At 46.5% G+C, this 13,465-nt stretch overlaps 1 protein-coding gene across 3 annotated transcripts in view; it reads left to right on the top strand.

Annotated features, from left to right (window-relative positions):
• The window catches only part of Hecw2 (HECT, C2 and WW domain containing E3 ubiquitin protein ligase 2), a 337,940-nt gene that overhangs the window by 186,921 nt on the left and 137,554 nt on the right, over positions 1-13,465 (top strand). The window contains exon 1 of one of the 3 annotated variants that reach the window (XM_087902403.1): positions 10,215-10,629. The exons of the other annotated variants lie outside the window; for them this stretch is intronic. The gene's annotated coding sequence lies outside the window, so the exon portion shown is untranslated. Of the gene's footprint in view, positions 1-10,214; positions 10,630-13,465 lie in introns of those variants that run through there. 3 annotated transcript variants of the gene reach the window in all.

Below are 13,465 nucleotides of genomic sequence, written 5' to 3'. Positions count from 1 at the left end.
AAGGAACTGGAGTCACAGGTGGTTGTGAGCCCCAAGACAAGGTACCTGGGAACTGAACTTGGGGTCCCTGCAAAATCAGCAAGCGCTCTTAACCATCAAACATCTCTCCAGTCCCTTGTAGGATTTCTCTTGTTTAATCCAGCTAATCGATCACTTGGTATAAATGGCCCTGCTGTCTTGGGCTTTTATTTTCTATTCTATTTTCTATTGCCATGAGCAAGGCAACCTCTCCAAGGCAGGGTTTCCCTGGAGCCTACCGTTCCTGAGTCTTATAGGAATTCCTCACCCTCGTGGTGGGGAACACGGCAGCCAGCAAGCAGATTTGGCAGCTGAGAACTCACGTCCCACGATACAACCAGGAAGCAGAGGACACGCTTGGAACCTCATCTCCACCCCTGCTGACACACCTTCTCTGACAGGACCACACCTCCTGTTTTCCCCAGAAAGTTCCACCAACTGGAAGAGGCCATAGAAGGCTTTGAGAAGCTTAGCTGTAGCCCTAGAAGTCCTGCGTGCAAGGCCACTTACACGCCCAGGAGAAACAGAGGGTCTTGTTATCTTTCCTCTGCCTTAACCAAGGCTGGGTATAGGAAGGAAGTAAACGATAAGGCTGGTAGCGTGTTGGTGATGCCATCTGCTGTGGATACAGCCCAGCAGCAAAGGCAGGAGGCTGACAGGGTACTGTGCACTTAAGGGAAGCTTTGTCTAGATGTTCGCTGTAACAGGAACAAGCGGGCTGCTTGTCGTCACCCGGCTAGCTTACGCCCGAAATAACCACACAGAAATTGTATGAATTAAATTACCGCCTGGCCCATTATATCCAACCTCTTCTTGGCCAACTCTCACATCCTGATCTAACCCAGTTCTACCAATCTGTGTAACACCATGAGGTCGTGGCTTACTGGGAAAGATTCTAACCAGTATCAGTCTCAGGTAGGAGCTTCATGGTGTCTACCACACTGCCTTCTTCCTCACAGAATTCAATTCTCTTTTCCTTGCCTTCCTAAGCTCTTCCCTATCAATTCAAAGGCCAAGGCAGTTTCTTTATTCAACCAATGAAAGCAGCACAAATACAGAAGGACCTCCTACACCAGTTAGCTGATGTTTAAACGCGCTAAGCAGACGTTAGTGGCCTCACACGACAACTATTTCAGAAGGTCTTTATTATGCCTGAGACAATAAACAAGAATTGTCTAGTATTACAATTTCAACCTTTGAGCTGGACCTCTTTCTCCTGCTCCACTCTCCTGTCTTAAGGAACTACTTGCTATCATACAGAAAAGTACAGCGATGATGTTTTCAGCTTTAAGGGGGCGTATTGATGGAGGTAGCACCTGAATCAAAGGGCTGTCTTTCCAGTACCAGAGGCTTGTCTACTGTTTCTCCCAGTAACCACCCTCATCTGAGGGAGCCATGTCTTGGTCTCACATACCAAAAGAATCTAGCGTCTCTTCGTGGTTCGTCCTGAGGACTAACCCAGAAGACCCTAGGATGCTCTCATGGAAAGTGCATGGCGCCATGAATTTTAACAAACACACAAAGCCCTTGTAACGGCCATCAGATTAAGATAGATGGCATTTCCAGGATCCTAAAATCATTCTTTTTTCCATTTAAAGTCCTCCTGAGAGTTGACTTCCGAAACTATTGGCCAAATTTGCCTGGTTTGGAACTATAGGAATCACATTGTTGTTATTTTTGTGCGGCATTTTTTTATCATCTTCTAGCCCAATCATTGTCTTAGTAACCTTGACAATGCTCTCGTTTATCCTCTGAGATGCTGCCCTTACCAGATTTGTGTTTTCGTTCCCAGGTAATATGTCCTTTAGCCTCTCCTGCTGGCCTCCACAGCTCTTGTCATTGGAGGTTACCACAAGGGTCTTAACTAGAACCAAGCTGGGTTTCCATGTTGCTGCTGTGTGGTGCAGATTTGCATTCCAGCCAAAGATAGGTGAGAGAGGCTTGATACCTACCTTTCCTAGTCTCTGATTTTTTTTTTTCACTTTAGAAAGTTCCATTGATTTATTCTGCCTGTGTGCATGTAGGGACATGGAGGCACATGTCCCCCATACCATGTGTGTGGCTGTCAGAGGAAAACTTTCAGGAGTTAGGTCTCTCCTTACCTCACGTAGGTCCCGGGGATTGAACTCATGTCATCAGACTTGACATCATGCCTTCGCCCACTGAGCCATTTCTGGCCCTTGGCACTCCTGTTATTTGTGATGCCAAGGCTAGTTTGGGTCAATACCCACCCTGTAAGTTTCTCAGCCATTATTTGTGTAGGGTTTTCAAGCGCGTTGTTCCCTTCCATGCTGTAGTACCGCCAGTGGGAACGAAATGAAGTTGCCCTTTTGGGTGAGTGGCAAAATGCGTTTTAAGTTGTGCCAAGCTCATGGGTTAAAAATATTTCATGGGCTCTGACAAGTCACAGCGATTTTGGAGGCCAATGCTAAAAGCCATACATGGGAGTGTTTTAAGAATAGCTTCAATATTTTCTTGCATCTGACTTTGATTATTAAGTCATAACAAATGATTTTTTTTGTGTGTAAAAGAATAATTCCTAGCACTTCTGTTTTCTCCCTCTTGTCTTCTGATTTCTTTTTTTCCCTTGAAGGAAGTTTTTAAATTAAAAAAAAATGTAGTTTTTCAAATGTTTGATTGAGATGTTTGTATAGAATTCTTGAAGCGGGTTAGAAGGTAAAATCACAGATCATCATGAGAGTATTTTATAATGAAAATGCTTACAGGCTCTTAAATATAGCTTGTCAGGGAAGGGCGGAAGTGAACCTGGCTGTTACAGTTTGTTCCAGGAAAGGCACCTTGGATGGATGCCATCAATTGGTACAAAGATATTCTATGATTTCAGTTTTATTTGCTATATTTAACCTTTCCCAAAATGATTATTTAAAAACAAGTGTGTATAATAAACTAAAAAAAAAAAATCACAGTTCCTTGAGTTAGTTGAAAATTGGCAATTCTTTCCTTCCAAAGCTGTTGCTTTTGTTTCCATGAACATTTGAGTGGGATCTCCTCCCACGAGGTCGCTCGCTCGATGAGCTGCCACTGCTTCCCCTCATGTGATTCTTGTCGTCAAAAGAACAGTCCGAAAGCTTCTTCAGTCGTTCCTGACACCTGAGAGCAGCCAGGTGACGAGCGTGTGCCCTGTGCCTGGCTCCTTCCTGCTCACATTATACCGCTTCACAAGCCTGCAGAATGGCACTACCTTTGTGTTGTGGCTGTGCCACACGTGTGGATGCAGGACCGAAACCAGAGAAGGCTGATCATTTGGCAAAGGTGTCTGATTTGGTAAAAAAAAAAAAAAAGAAAGAAAAAAATCACCAGAACTAGTCTCACAAGCCGCCAGGGAGTTCTTAACCACATAATTAAGGGAGAAAAATGTCTCATGTTGAACTTTAAACAAACATTAAGGGAATGTAATGGACCATCTTAGGATGTTAATTTATGGCTTAGAGGGTAAATTTGGATATGTAAAGGTTGACTTTATTCTTTTTTCAATAGGAGACAGAATAGTGTTGGGGGAGAGTTTTCAGTCTTCCCAGGTAAAGGTCTTGGCAGCTAGGATGTGGGAGTTGTTACTGCGACGTCACCCACTGTGTGGAAAGAGGTCGTCCTTCCAGGGTCCCCATCTTACGCCTTTTATAAACACCGTGTTTAACTTGGAAGTGATAAACGTTGTTCTTGGCAGCGTCCTTATAGCACAAGTTGGAACCGCAGGGGCCTCCATGTCAGCTGCTGGCCAGGAGCGGACTACAGAGACTATGTTTGCACCTGGCTTTGACGTTGCTGAGAAGGCCAGGCAGTCTTTGAAGCTGTGGCGCAAGGATGACCCGTGACAGAACTGCCCGGGTTCGTTTTTGAAAACACAGATTCCCAACACCTATCCTGTTTCGACTGTGCAAGAGTCCCAGAGGATTTTAATGTGTGCGCAATCAAATTCGAAAACCATTCCTTCGTGTCGTAAAAATCTGCAAAATACATTTGACTCGGACCCATCCATATACTATGCAAAATGCTAATGCCGATTCTGAACGTGTTCACTGATGCAGATATGTTGGCGTCTCCTGGTACATGCTTTCAACAGTGCCTCTCTTGAATGTGTTTCTAGGCTAACTTCCCTCTCAGTCCTATGTAAAGCTTCACTGGAAAAAGACAGTGTTTCCATTTTGCAGATCAAGAGAGGCGATTCAAATAAAATGATTTACTTGATTCTTCACTGGTTTCGTTTGAATTGCAACGTCTCGCACGCCTCAAATCTATGCTCATATCCATCCTGGCTTCCAGTCGTTTTGTATTTGGGATAAGAGACAGCGTAGCATCTCTGACCAAGGTTGGTGCTTCTGCTTTACAGCTGACATCAGTGAGTGGAGAGATGCACAGCTGGCCAATAAGAGATTGAATGCTAGGTCCTAAATTAGCATCTGTATTACCCCATCCCCAAAACGTGTATACACAACACTGCCAATACCAACACCAAGGCTCAGGACCTCAAAGAAGTATATAAACACCCCAGCTAAATATAACCCCTGGTCTATATAACCCCCGATCCCCAACACACACACACACACACACACACACACACTGGCAACACCAACACCTAGGCTCAGAACATCAGAGAAGTGAAGGTAGAAAGAGCTGAAGGGTGGGAGGAACATTCTGAAATCCTCTCCTCTGGGCAAGACATGGCTGTTGGGAATCATGAACTCACGTGAACTGTGGTTACCTGCGCTAGCCCTAGACAGAGGTCCAGCTAGCCAAAATGTGGCGCAGACAACTTCAGTCTCTTGGGCGCCCGGGTTAGGGGCTGAAGTGGCAAGTCCGGAGAGAGTTTGTAGGTGGGTTGTCTGTGGATGCTTCGAACAACGCCTGCGGGAAATTCTTCATAGGTAGTGGTCATTCCTTATTATTGAATTTGGTTGCTTGCCACTTTCTAAGCTAAATTTTAAAGACCATGTATTTCATATATTTAGATTTGAAATCCTAATTTTGATTTTTTTTTTAAAATCCGGGATCTTGCTTTTATATACATAAAAAAATTCTAATTTATGTAGAATTGGAATTTGGAAATCTGAAAGCAGAGTGAAGAGAGGAATGTTTCTGTGGCTGCTTTCCAAACACAAAGGCAGAGGGAGAAGCTACCAGTCAAAAGTGCAACAGAGGCAGGCCCGTGCCAGAAAGCTCCAATACTGTGTGCTGGTGATGTCAGACTCCAGCATGCTGGGCTCGTAAACACAAAGGAGATCTGTAAAGGCTTTTTCCGTCCTGGTGTGCAAGCCTTGGTGGTGGTTTGCATTTGCTGGTAGCATAAAGGAAGTTGGTGAGACACTGTAGGACTGGGTTGTCACATTGTGTTGTAATCTGAGGATTTGTGTCTTAGCTTTCCCCTGCCTTACTGCCAGTAAGCATCCTGCGAGCTTTGGGGAATAAGTTTCTTTAGTTAAATGGTGTCTTTAATTTTCTAAGATTAATCCATTCAACGGCCACAAACCACAAGGCTTCCCACAGGCAACCTTCAGAATCGATAGTTTTGAATGCTAAGGACTCTAAAAATAATCAATTGAGGTGTCAAAAAGGGATCGGGTGCTGTGGGGGAAAGGACTGGTTTTCATTCTTTGGGCATTAGCCTTCTCTGTCTCTCCCTGTGCGCTGATACTTCAAATTCCTAGAGCTTGCCCTCCCTCCCCTCCCGTGCCCTGCTCGCCCTGACCCTCTGCATTCCTGGGAAGTGCTACACTGCTGCTCACTGTTGGGCCTCTGCTTGGCCCTTCTGGAAGTCACCTCCCTCCCCTCCAAAGCCTGTCTGCACCCTTCAGGGCTCAGGTCTCCCTGCTTCTAGGAGTGACCTTCCTTTTAGTCTGTGGATCAGGTCGTGTGTGCAGCTTGCTCTTTGGGTTGTCTCTTTCTTCTGCATACAATGTACTCTCGTTATAATATATCGTTGTTTATTTAACCTTTCTTCTTTCCAAGGGGAGGAACACACCATCTCTCCACGCCTAGCACCCCAGGAAGTCACTCTCTCACAGCCAATGGAAACGCAGTGGGGACCCATAAATGAGTCCCCCCCCCCGTTTTGATGCTGTTATTGATCTTGTTGGCTTTCTTCATAAGCAATGGTAGGTTGGAGAAGGAAACAGCATAGAAAGATTCTGGGCCCTGCTACTGACAGACCTTCTCAGTGGAGTTGTTCACTATGGTTGACCAGTTGCCACGTCCGAGTTGCCTGTTTTCTCTGTTCCCTCTTAGGGATAGCTTATCTGCATGCCATGGCGTGACCTGAGTTCCAACACTGCTATCTTCCTACGCCCTGCACGTTCAAGTTCTCTCTTGTCCATTGGGAGTTTAGTTTCTGTTCTATTTGCAGTGTTAGGTATACAGTAAGTTTTTTAATGTTATTTTTTTTAGTACGTGTATGCATGTGTGTGTTGTCTCTGAGTGCAAGTGCCCTCAGAAGCCAAAGGCACTAGATCCTCCGGGGCTGGAGCTACAAACGGTTGTGAGACACTTGACGTGGGTACTGCGGACTTAATGTGGATCTTTTGCAAGAGCCACCAACACTCTTAACTCCTGGGCCACTTTTTCAGCCTGTAGTAAATTTTCAGTCATTATAATAGTAGCTTATGCTAGGTGCAAATAGGGTCCTGTATATGGGCAAGCCTGTTAGATGCTGGTAACTCACGGATGGAGCAGAACCTATGCATCAGGTGAAGTAAGTATTCTGTGTATTTGGAAGGCCATGGGTCATGACTTGGGAGACCTTACCCAGCTCTGTGAACCTCCCAGGAACCCAAGGAGAATCTGCTGGTCCATCACCACAAAATAGCCAAGGGCTCAAGGCTTTGAGCTGTTTTTCGGCAGGAATAAATTCAGAGAGGCTCCATTATTAAGTCTGTTGTCAACTGGCTGCAGCAACCTTTGATGACAATAAAGGGAATGAATTAGTATTTCCTGTTAGTCTGTTTCACTGGTCTGTGGGTGACTAAGACCATTGTGAACCCGTTGGCAACTTAGGTTGCTGAAACTTTGGGGAACACCGCTTGGCGAGGCACAGTGCCGCAACAGCCTTGGCTTTGGGGACTATTTAGATCTGATTTCAAGCCGTTCCAGAGTTGGGCTGCCGTAACGTGGATCTCACCCTCCTGTCGGCTTCATCCTTCGAGCGGGATGGTCACACTTCAGAAAGTTGCTTTACCACTGTGATTTGTTTCGTCCTTTCTCAGTCTGACCTCAAACTTGAGCTCCCCGTGTGGCAGCCTCCTGGGTGCTGGGATTGCAGGTGTGTCCGGAGACCATTTCAAAAGCAGAGTCTCTATGTTCCCGGCACATAGTAAGCACTCTGTCTGCACTTGCTATTGTTTCCCCAGACACTCTGGAGAATCACAGTGGCTTGTCCCAAGACTGGGCTGGGTTTGTCAACCGCGACTGCCGATGTATCCAGTATCAGAACCAGCGCAGAGCTCTTTGTCCCTCAGAGCTTCCGGGTGGAGGGTGCTGGGAGCAGGGGACCAGCGCAGAGGAAGAAGGAGCTGCCAGCTCTAAGGTGGAGCTTATGACCTCATCCCACAGGGCACTCACCAGGAACGCAAGGGCATTTCACCTCATTTTCTGGCTTGTGTCGGGGATGGTTTTGCAGTCCTAAATTGCATTCAGCAAGCAGTTAATAATTGCAGAGCCTGATACCTTCACTGAGCTCCGTTCTTGAAATTCTAATGGGTCTGAATTGGGTCTTCCAAAAACCCAGACTCTTTTGGGAATAAGACAAGGGTAGTTGCTGTATGTTTTTGCTTTGGGAACATTTCCTCTTTCCCTCCTTCTAACCTTTCCCATGCACTCCCCCGTTCTCTCTCAAACTATGGTCTCCACTTCTTTAATTATTGTCACACATATGTATATGTATTCCTAAATTTATCCATATGATCTGCTTAGTCTGTATATTTACATGTATGGGTGTTTCAGGGCTGATCATTTGGTGCTGGATAATCAATTCATGTGCTCTGCGGATGACCCTTCCCCCTGCCCTCAGCAATCCTTAGTGGCTTGTAGTTCTTCTACGCCGAAAGTTGAGGCCCCCGTGAGCTTTACCCCCAACCCCCCTAACTTGTCTACTGGCGCCATCTTCCTCCAGGTATTGCTTAGGCAGCCACGCTGGTGAGACCTCGTGTGTGTGGCTTCTGACATGTCTAGGAGATGAAATCTCACCGCACACTTCCCGTTCTCCTGGCTCTTGTAGTATCTCTCTTCCTTCCCCATCATCTCCCGCAATGATTCCTGAGGCTTAGGTGCAGGAGTTTTATTATAGACGGACCAGTTGGGTTTGGCAACACCCGGTCACTTATTCTCGGCATGTTGATTGGTTGTGACTGCTGTGATGGTCTCTGTCTGTTGTTTCTTTGAGGAAGGATGGTATATATATATATATATATATATATATATATATATATATATATATATATATGTGTGTGTGTGTGTGTGTGTGTGTGTGTGTGTGTGTGTGTGTGTGTATCTATCTATCTGTGGGAAAGGGATGCATATTTAGAGTGTATTTATGAATTATCCTGATTCAATAAAGTGGCAGTTGCTGATCCTCCTCCTTTAGCTATGAGTAGCGTTGGATGGTTGGCTAGGTTTCCAGTGCCAAGCATGATGCCTTCTTGGCGAATGATCCTCGTGTCCAATTAGAGAGCCGCTGATTATTGCCAAGATGTGCGATCTATTACGGCTCCTTTGGACTGTTGCGCCATGCTAATCACTGCTTCGGTTCATGGGCACCGTAGCTGAGTAAGACCGTCAGTTGCTTCCCGCCCTTGGGTGCTTACTTACATGGTGCCTTCTGGCGTCATAAAAACCAGTCCCCAGGGAGGACTTTCAGGTCAGAACCACCTCAGATCTTGTGTCTCAGGTCTTGTGTCTGAACTTCATGGTATTTTCAGCAATCAGGACAAACCTTCAGCGTCTGGGGGGCAAACGAGGGTAACAGCGATAGCCTGTACTGTTTTGGCAGTCCCTTAGACCATCTTGACTAACGACTCAAAGGGGGGCTCATCATGGCTCTTGAGGGGGAGCGTTGTCAACCCAGGTGGGAATATACAGACACAGACATATACAGACACATACGTGCGCGCACACACACACACACACACACACACACACACACAGAGAGAGAGAGAGAGAGAGGCTGACTTGACCAATCTACACCGCTCCTCAGCATATGAAGGTCTCATCACCCTGCTCAGGCTTGCTCAATGCTGCTGTGCTCCCAATGGCTGGGAAATGGAAGCAAACTAAGTGGCCCTCAATCGATGAACAGATCATGAGAACAGGAATCCTACACACTATGGGACGATCATTCAGCTGTAAAGAAAGAATGAAATTATGAAATTTTCAGGTAAATGGATGAACTATAAAAAGACCACACTGAGTGAGGTAACCCAGGCCCAGAAGGACAAACATCACACTCTCTCCTTCATCGGAGGCTCCTAGCTCCGAATCTTCAGAGGTGAAGATTTCACAGAAGCTGGAGTAACTGCAGGAACCAGAGAAGCAGAAAGGGACCATGGGTAGGGGAGAAATAAGAGAAGAGCAGGGTACAATTGATTTGAATGGGGATACGGGGGTCTTTAATTAGGGAGGGGAGAAGGAGGTTAACACAGAGGAAGTGAGGAGCATAGAGCAACAGTAAGAATGTCTGAAACACTCCATTCTCTATCTACCTAAAACTATATGTAACGCATGTAAGTCTTGGCACCCGTTATATTGATTATTGTGGTCATGTATCCATTAAAAGGAAGGTCAGGAAATAACTTCCGAATTGATGTCTGTGTGGAGATTTCATTAAAGCCATATGGTGTTTGCAAAGGCAAACTTTTTAATAATTTGAGATGATAAGTCTACAGATTCCACGCTGGATTGATTGGTTTGGCTACTCACTCGGAGCCCATTCCCTAGCCTCAGGGAGGGCGATAAGCTGATGAAAGGGAGCGGTGGACTGGGGATCCCAGACCAGAAGCTTCTCTCTCCTGAGTCTCTCCGACTGCAGGCTCCCCTGTGTGATAGCAGGCGGTCCCTTTGACCGCAGCCTACTGTGTGTGTGAGTGTGCGCCTAGCTCGTTCCCTGGAATTCTCCCATGGAAAAGCAAAGGAAGGAAGCTGAGGGGAGGATGGGGCGATTGCATCCTGTCCCTTTCCCAGGGAGTGGCCACAACTGCCTCCGCAGAAGGGACCTAACGTGACAGGCTTTGTCACTTAGGATGCCCGAGCAGTAACAAGACTTGGTGTGTGGCCAGGGTGGCTCAGTGTTTTTCTTCGCGGGACAGGACTATTCTGTCGAGGTCACTGCTAGTCCCTACCTAGAATTCCATTTGTAGAGCATCAGAGGACACGGGGAGAGGCAGGGGCATCAGCGAAGTGGACCTGGCACACTCCGAGAGCCACCCAAGGACTCCAGATCGGCCGTGGCTTTGGTTCTGGCTGCTGTGTGATGGAGCTGTCAAGTGGCTAGACCAGGTGCACAGTGTTAGGTAGAATGTGCCTTTTCCCTCTTGCTGCTGCTTATGCCTGCTTCGAGCTGACGGATCCTGCCGCGCAAAGGCAGAGAGGAACTCTCTGTGACTGTTGAAGGTAAGCTGTAGGAAAATTCTGTGGGATGAATTTCATTCCTACCTGATATCTGCTCTGTTTGGGTTTCTGTTCTCTCTGCCTTTCACTCCGAGAAGTTCTTTAACGGAGTCCTCTCCATGGGTAATGGGTGGTTATTAGCGAACTGGGCGGTGTGTTTGTCGCATTTAGTTAATTGACAACTCAATGCCGGGGAGAGCAGGTCTGGGGAGAGCAGGCCTGGGGTTAAGACAGGAAACCTCTGTAGTAAACAGGAAGTCCCATCATTGAATTCTGGAGCCCCCCAGTTCGAGGGGAGTGCTTTACTTGAGAGGTAAGTACTGCTCCCTCCAAGAGTGCTTTGGAAAGTGGCCGAGATTGAGTCTAAAAAATAATATCAAAATGGATTATCTGTCCCTGGAGAAGATTGTTTTTTTAAAAAATGAAATTTAAAGCTCTCATCTTTCAGGGAACGAGGTGTTAGCGTCCATTTCTTCTCAAAGTAAACGGTCTGTGGGCAAGTATGTGGGGACCATGGATTTAATGATAATCTTAAAATTAAAAATAAAGAGGATTATCTTTGAGTGACACAAGGAGGTAGACAGACAGAGACACACAGAGAGAAACAGGATTTTACGTATTCCAGGCTGGCCATGATGTTGCTAGATAGCCAAGGATGAGTTTGAACTTACGATGCTCTGCCTCTATTTCCTCAGTCCTGGGCTTAACTGATGTTGACACTGCCTAATTTATGTGATTCCAGGGACCAAACCTAGGGCTTTATGTGCGAGGCAAGGACTCTTTTCCGTTGACTTTTGCTCCTGTCTCTGGAAATTATCTTTTGTAATAATTAGAATAAAGAAAGGAGGATGTGTAATCAAAACCCACGATCATTGCTGGTGACTTTCTATACACACGCTGCTGAAAAATCAATCTGTTTCCTTGTGTGGGGAAGAGGAGAGCGCCCCCAGGTGTTCTTAGGAGACTTGATTTAAGACTCATTAGGCACCGAGTGGCGTCCATTGCAGAACCAGTCAGGTCTGCCAAGTTGTATATTTCGGGGCAGTTTCCAATTACTGTACAGCGTACTGACACCCAAGGGCATGTCTTGGATGCACAGCCTTGTGGCAAGTGTTGGTCAAAAAAGCAGAGGCTTTGGCTGGGGAGGTGGCCCAACATGTCTGAGTACCTGAGTTCAGATCCCCAGAACCTGTGTAGAATGTTGGGTGCCACAGCACATGCCTGTAACTCCAATGCGGGGGTGGTGGGGAAGACAATTCTGAAGCTCATGGCTCAGCCATTCTAGCCAACTGGTGAGCTCCAGTTTCAATGGTAGAACCTGAAGCGCAAAAGATAAGGTACAGAGTGATTAACATAGTCCGTGCTGGTCTCTGATCTTCACCACCCCTTCCTAATTATTCAGATGCTTACCCTGATATCTGACTTTTTATTGATTTTTTATTGATAAGATTAATTAGATAATGCTTCCCTATGTGTGCTGCATTTTTTGTATATTCCTGCACTCAACATACACATACGAAGAAAGAGGAAGTTTCAGAAGCAAAAATAACCACGCTTTTATTTTTATTTATTTATATTTAATGAGAAATTAGACAAAATTAAAAGCAAAAGCTGGGAAGCTGGAGAGAAAGAGAGAGAGAGAGAGAGAGAAAGAGAGAGCTGGGTTGGTAAAGTACTTGTCTCCCCAAGCATGTAGATCTGAGTTTGACCACCAGAACCCTTGTTTTTTGTTTTTTGTTTTTTGTTTTTTTAAAAAAAGGCCTGGGTGTAGTGGCGGTTTGTGCTTTCTATTGCCGAGTCAGCATGGAGATAGGACCACCCCTGGGGCTCACTAGCCAGCCAAAGGGTGAGCTGTAGGCCAATGGGAGGCCTTGTCTCTGTTCCCGAGGGTGACACCTGATTTTGTCCTCTGGCTTCCAGATACATGCATCCAAACATCCATGCAAACACACACCACAAAGCAAAATTAAAAACTAAAATATGAAAACACGGGAAGTGAGGGTGAAGAAATGGGCACTGGCCGATGACAGTCAGCCCCCTTTGAAAGAAGACTGAAGGAGATGAAAAACTGGACAGACGCTCCTTACTCTTACGATGTGCCTGGCTTGCACGGTTTGTTCGAATCCTCCTCGCAGCCCTTCTAAGCCAGATACTGTGAGCACTTTATAGACTAAAGACACAGAGCTCGTGTCCTAGAAAGGAGGGATGCGGCTGAGCTACTACGGTAATTCCAGGAACTGTAGTCATATTGCTGCAGTCAGAGTATGGTACCCATTGTGTCTGCAGGGTGGGCGCTGTACCTAAAAGAATGCGCACATCTCTGGGCACATCGAGGGTCCGTTTGGACTCGGTACCGGTGATGTCTTACACTGAGGGTTCTGCTAAATGATGGAGCTTTCTGTTTGGACTAAGGTTGAGCATGGGGAATGCTGGCCTTGGTGAACTTGTTTGGGTAAAGAGGGGGCATGTGGTCGACATAGAGTATGGACCTACAGGACGGTGGACTGATGTGGAGAGGCACCGTGCGCTGCAGAACTCAAGAGGCAGAGCCTCGTTCGTGGTTGTTTGCCTTAAGGGTGGGTGTTTACGCGTCCCGCAGCTCTCTGCACGGGGCAGACGACAGGAAGCGCTGTGTGTTCAGGTTCAGGCTGGAGGACCAGTGTCTGCCTGTTCCTAGAATCAGGGACTGTCCTCCTCCCTCTACAGGTTGCTCTGCGTACAACAGGCAGGGTTGTTGCTTTTTATTGCAGGTCGCTTCCGTTCCCTGCTTAAGTTTCCAGTAAGTGACGCTCCGGCATCCTCAGCATGGATGCTGGCTGTGGTGCGGACAGACAGTGAT

The sequence above is a fragment of the Myodes glareolus genome, chromosome 27 (genome assembly GCF_982192425.1).
Source record: "Myodes glareolus chromosome 27, mMyoGla1.1, whole genome shotgun sequence".
NCBI lineage: Eukaryota > Metazoa > Chordata > Mammalia > Rodentia > Cricetidae > Myodes > Myodes glareolus.
The sequence above is the reverse complement of the archived record's forward strand: the minus strand, read 5'-3'. Positions and strand labels throughout refer to the sequence as shown.